The sequence below is a fragment of the Neolamprologus multifasciatus genome, chromosome 6 (assembly GCF_963576455.1).
Source record: "Neolamprologus multifasciatus chromosome 6, fNeoMul1.2, whole genome shotgun sequence".
Taxonomy (NCBI): Eukaryota; Metazoa; Chordata; class Actinopteri; order Cichliformes; family Cichlidae; genus Neolamprologus; species Neolamprologus multifasciatus.
In genome coordinates this window covers 35519151-35525150 of record NC_140444.1, presented here as the reverse complement: position 1 = coordinate 35525150, position 6000 = coordinate 35519151, and positions in this window count along the sequence as shown.

Here is a 6000-nt window from a genome sequence, read left to right as displayed (position 1 = left end):
AAATTTGCTGAAATAATCTCTGTTTTGTCTTCCTTTACCTGTAAAACAGAAGATTGTTGTTGCAAATACTTATAAAAATTATGAAAATGCATTTCAAAATCCTTTTAATTTGATTAGACATTGTTCTGACGTCATCTATAGATTATAGAGGAGGATGAGTAGGAGGAGGCCAGCAGATGAAGAGACTCTACTGAACAGGTGTCAGAGTAATTGGATGTTCTTCACTAAAGTTTAGTTGAGTGAGTAAAAGGGGGACGACATCTTGTGCAAAGGCCCAGAGTTACACACTGACCAGAGAATGAAGCAACAAACTGCAGAGCCTTCAGTTCAGGCCGCTCTTCTGTGGAACCAGCTCCCAGTTTGGATTCAGGAGGCAGACCGTTCTCCTGCAGCCGGTTAGGGCTCGATCAGCTGACCCTCCCTTAGTTACACTGCTTAGAGCTGGGTTTGCATCACTGCTACTTCTGCTGCCTCCTCGCAGGGACTCACCAGCAAAAAAAGGAGGTTTCAGAGAATTTAGAGCAAACATGTTTAGATTGATGATGTAATTGAAGCACGATCAGTTATATTGTAGCCTCTAGCCTGATCATTTTAAATGTGCTCTAATAATAATTTGGCTCAACTTTAACAACTTGATATTTTGTCTTCCAGTTTAAACTCCATCAGTAGTGAAAACATTCATGATATACAGAGAAGTCGTGTCTTTGCAGGTTAAGATTCCTCTTTCATTTGTACAAAGTGTAATTAGCTGCTGCATTAATGGCTGCCTTTAAAGCATGAACCTCTCACATTGCAAACACACATTGTTGACGTGTTGTTGGAGACACAGTGAAGTGAACTCACACACAGATGGAGAGCGGTAATCCTCATATCCTGTGAAAGCAAAGGAGATGATGTCTCCAGGATAAAAGCAGTCTGTATAAGCAGAAGTTTGAACTCTAGATCCACCTGCGTCATAAAATTCTGAAAATACTGTCAGTGTGTGTTCATCACTTCCTGTGACAGTCTGAGCCGTAAGCTTGTAAACTAATAAACTAATGGAGAAGACCTTCATTACACTGAGACAACGCGTTTTGGGCTGAAGGTGGCGCCAGAGCTCACTAACCTGAATCTCCTCTTTCAACTGGCCATTCTACAATTTGTTCGTTCTTTTTTTCTGTATCGCAGCAATAAAAAGACAACTTTAAAGAAGATATTTCAATGACAGTTAAATAAAATAGAATCTGACCGCTCGTGAGATAAAGGAATAGAAATTCACACTGGAAGTATAAAGACAACTTTCAAAGTAGATCAGTACTTACAGCAAAGCAGTCAGTTATTAATGAGCTGTGATGACAAAGCAATAAAAATACACAAACATAAAATGAGACGCTTGTTCAAATTAGATTGAAAAAATTTTCTAAAATGAGCTTTATGCTCATGGTGATGAGTTACATTCATCGCAGGTCGGGAACTCCCGAAGAAACACACAGCAGATCCAGGCTGTGTTCACACTCTGAGATGTTTGTTTACTGTGCTGTGCAGAGGCCTCCTCCACAGAGGCTTGATGTTTTGATATGTGAAGTAATAAAGCGACACAACTACTGCAGAACAAATGTTAAAAGGTTAAACTTGAGGTACAGTATAGTCTGACTTTAAGAACAGTTCTCCTGTGTAACGAGCTGCTCACCTTCTAGTACTGCTGACATTAGTGGTGTAATATACAACACTTTCATCCTGGTCTCTCTCACGCTGACTTCGGTTAAAGTTGGAGTTAACAGAGTCTGGCTGGGTTGAAGCGAATTGTACAGCAGCGTAATGAATCTCATCCGTCTGATGGACACGTGGGTCGTGTTGACACTTGAAAGCTCCAGTGAGTAGCATTGTTAATTAAGTGGAGGTGAATAATATGGGTGAACAAAGTGTCCATAGATACAGTTGTTGTAATCAGCCTGTGTGATGGGTTTGAGCCGATGGGTGACACAGCGTGACTCACCTGTGCTCTCTTGTCTTGCCTCTCTGCAGCCTCTGATTGTTGTTTCAGTGGCCTTCTGAGTAGATAATAAAATACATGTTAAACAAAAAACAGGATTCATGTTTTAAGCATGCAAGTGTCCAGTGACATAAGACTGGACAGTACGAAGAAGAGGAATGGTTAAAGCTAACAGAAACTTTATACAACATTATTGTTGCAGTTTAAATTATTAAACCTACCTTATGTACAAAAAAGTGAAGTTGTGAGGATAAATATGGGCTCAAATTGTGGTCATAAATATTTTGTACTTGTAAATCAGTTTTGTATGTGTAAAAAAGATTTGTGTGCGTAAAAAAGATTTGTGTGTGGACAAAAGTGTGTGTGGCATGTAAAAGAGCATTTATTCCCTTCAAGGACCTGCAGTTCAAAAAAGCGTCCCTCCGACAGCCAAACCCATCTGTTCTCTGATTGGACATGTGATTGACATGACATTGGCCAATCAGATCAAAGGAAGAAAAATAGGGTCAAACTTCGTACTTGTAACTTGAAACTTGAGTGCAGACTTTCTCAAGTATTTTTTGGCTAAGTCCACACACAAATTATTTTTACACATACAAAACTGATTTACAAGTACAAAATATTTATGACCACAATTTGAGCCCATAGATAAACTGTAACATAAATATACCAGATAAGGTCAGGATAAACATTCAAAAGAAGTCAACATTAGATATGAGGCCATGTTTCATCTGTATGCAGCTCTCGCAGAATCTTAAAATTCTAGCCAGCTTCTCATGTAAAAGCTTTTTGCTCACAAATATTTCTGTGAAGGTTCTCAGTCATCCAGGTCATCGTAGTCAAAGGAGCTTGCAAATAAAAGCATCTGGACTTCTTTAAGTTACTTGAAGACGTTTCACCTCTCATCCGAGAAGCTTCTTCAGTTCTAAGGTCGTAAGGTCAATTCTGTAGTTTCCTTGCTGATGGTGTTTTTCTTACATTGTGCTAAAGATTTTCAAAAAGAGTTAAATCAATGCACTGATATGGTCAATCCTATGTTTTAGGCTAGAGTCTTTAACAAACTTTGGGCTAATATGTTTTTGTAGCAAGTGCACTGATCATGTTCTTATAATCTGTCCTAATTTATCAGTTTCACAATTTGTACTAGGATTTCTAAACTTGTGAATGATACTGCCAACTAAGCGTCAGTGGACTTTAAATGTATCTGGGTGAGAAATCAAATAAACAACATCCCACCTACTTCAGAGCCAGAGAAAGAGTAGTGTGATGACCAGAGCAGCAGCAGCGCCTGAGAGAGTGATGGGGAAGTTTCCGATTAAAATATACATGTGAAAATATACATGTGTATACATTATCACTCTCACTGCACTTTATTAAAAAAATAAATCTCTATATTTTCATGTATAACCATTTGCCCATAGTATAGCTTATCTTATAAGTATATTTTAATAACGTGTGTCTATGATTTAAATTTTTTCAAATTGTTACTTGTCTGTATTCAATTTGAACCTGGACCATTAACACAACATGAGTCATACAAAACATATAGAACCAAAGTTACATTTTAAATCTACACCTCAAATGATGGGGAGGCAAAATTCAAACTTTTGTATAATCAGCTAACATTTCACACTGAAACACATTCAATGACTTAAGAGTTTCATATGTGATGAATGATGAACTTATGGATGTTCACAGAATAAAAAGCAAGAGTTCATGTTATCTTAAAGTCATCATATGTAAAATTTTGGTAAACTGCATTTTTTTAGAACTTAGCTGATAGCTGGACTTTATAAATACACTCATCTAACCTCCTAAATGTTGTGATTTCAAAGTCTGGATGGGTGACACTGTACAATATACAAAACAGAATCCTCAACTCAGACAGTTACTTAATTTTGAAAGTATAACTGTAATAAATGTTGTAAAGAGGAAGTGATCTTAAGGTATTTCTTCATTTTCAACTCACTGTTGGCATTTTAACAGTTTCATTCCAGGACAGCTGAAAATGCTGCAAATGTGTGCTACGTAAGGGAAGACTATAATCAAGTTTATACTGTTTAATGCTGGTAAATATCATTATAAGATCAAGCTGATGATTTGTTTTATCATTTTACTTCTGCATGTCCAACCGCTGACTGTAGTGCAGCTCACAGGCAGCTTTCCATGTCAGGTCTTGTGTTTGGAGATCTATTCAGCTGCTGAAGCTTGGCAGAGTTAGTGTAATGAAGTATTACATTGTTAAGTGTAATCCTCCAACTAATGAAGGACATATGATACATACAACAGTTTATTTCAAGCTGAAAATTAAAAACGTGTTGGACGCTGTCGCCCTCTGCAGCAGGGATGTGGAACTAAAATGTGCGTGTTAAAAAAAATGACTTTCCATCTTCAAAGCCAGACAGATAGTTTATACTATGAATTTTTCCAAAAAAACAAAAAATAAGGTGTCTTCACCAGTTCTGGTGAGCCATAACAGTCTTAGTTCTTGCCAGCCGACCTTGACCGCAGCTGTAATGCTGAACAGAGTTGCAGTACAAATCTGCCTTGCATGCTCTGCAGACTCCGAATCACTTTATCGTCAAATCTCCTTCTTGATCTGAAAGCATTTGTTGCATTTTGAAAATCCATGAATAATAATTCTCTGGACTGTCAACAAATTGCAATGTAACTACATTAAAATTTCTTCTGCAAAATATATTTTGGATACCTTGACTTTGGGATGACAGCTCTCTTTGGGGATAAAATTGTGGCTGAGGTAATCTGGTAGCATTTGTTTTATCTATGAATTCATCTTTTTCTTCGTCCTGTCACAGTGCTTACGTGCTCTCTTGTGGAAACTAAGTGGATCAACTTTGACTGAAATTTCCCCTGAATATCTTCAGAGCTTCAGAACATATTCAGACGCCTCTAAATTGCTGCCACGGAGCTCAATTTTACTAGAGCTGTCTGCTTCATCGTCAGCTGCAGCCTCAGCAGCCACCTCTTTGGCTTCTTAAAATATGAAGGTTAGATCTCAGCTTTCTAGGTTTTATTTCAAAATTATCAAAATAAATAATAACAAATAAAACATTTTATTTTCATATGGAATTTGAAACTTCTTGCACATTGTTACCTTCTGCAGCAGTGAGACGCAAATGAAACACTTTTAATCAGAGTATAGCATCCAGTCAATTAAATTTGGGATACTGATCTACACTGAAAAAAAGGCCATGTTGGATTTACTTGATTCAGTAGTGGACATTGTTTGCACACAAATGTTTTGCTTTGGCAGAAATGTAAACAACTGAGTTAAATCAACACAACTTTTTTATATTCACAAACCTGTGCATTTTGTGTTCATAAACCACGATTGAAACATGTTTAGATGAAGTAAGTTGAGCTCTTGGAATATTTTAATCCTTTACAATTTTGTCATTTTATTTCAACACTATTCAATAACTTTTACCCCAATACTACTTGGTCACTTAAATACTACATGTTGTCTTCATATTACATAATGTTCAACAAAGTCTACAGTCTGGTTACCATAAACATTGAATGGATCTACAACAACTACCATCCCTCTATCTTTATCCTGGTTGCAGGGGGGCTGGGAAATAACCCTGAATTGATAGGTTACAAGGCAGAGTACACGCTGGACAGCTCACCAGTCTATCACATAGAAACAAACAACCATTTGCGTTCACATTCACGGGTAATTTAGAATCACCAATTAACCTAACTCAAATAACTGCCATGACTTTTAACTGTGGGAAACCACCCAGAGAGAAACCACTGCAAACTAGCCATATTGTGGATTTGAACCCAGGACCCTCTTGCTGTGTAGCAACAGCACCAACCACCATACCGCCAATCCATGTTTTTGTGCTTGACAGGTTAAACCACAGTAAAAAGCAATAGCATACACCTGGTGCGTGTGTTGTTGTCTGCCTCTTATAACTCCAGTGATTTTCCTGCAGTTTGCCATCTCGTGCGATCTTGTGAATTTCATGAGTCCAGCAGCTAACCACTCTTACTAGATTGTA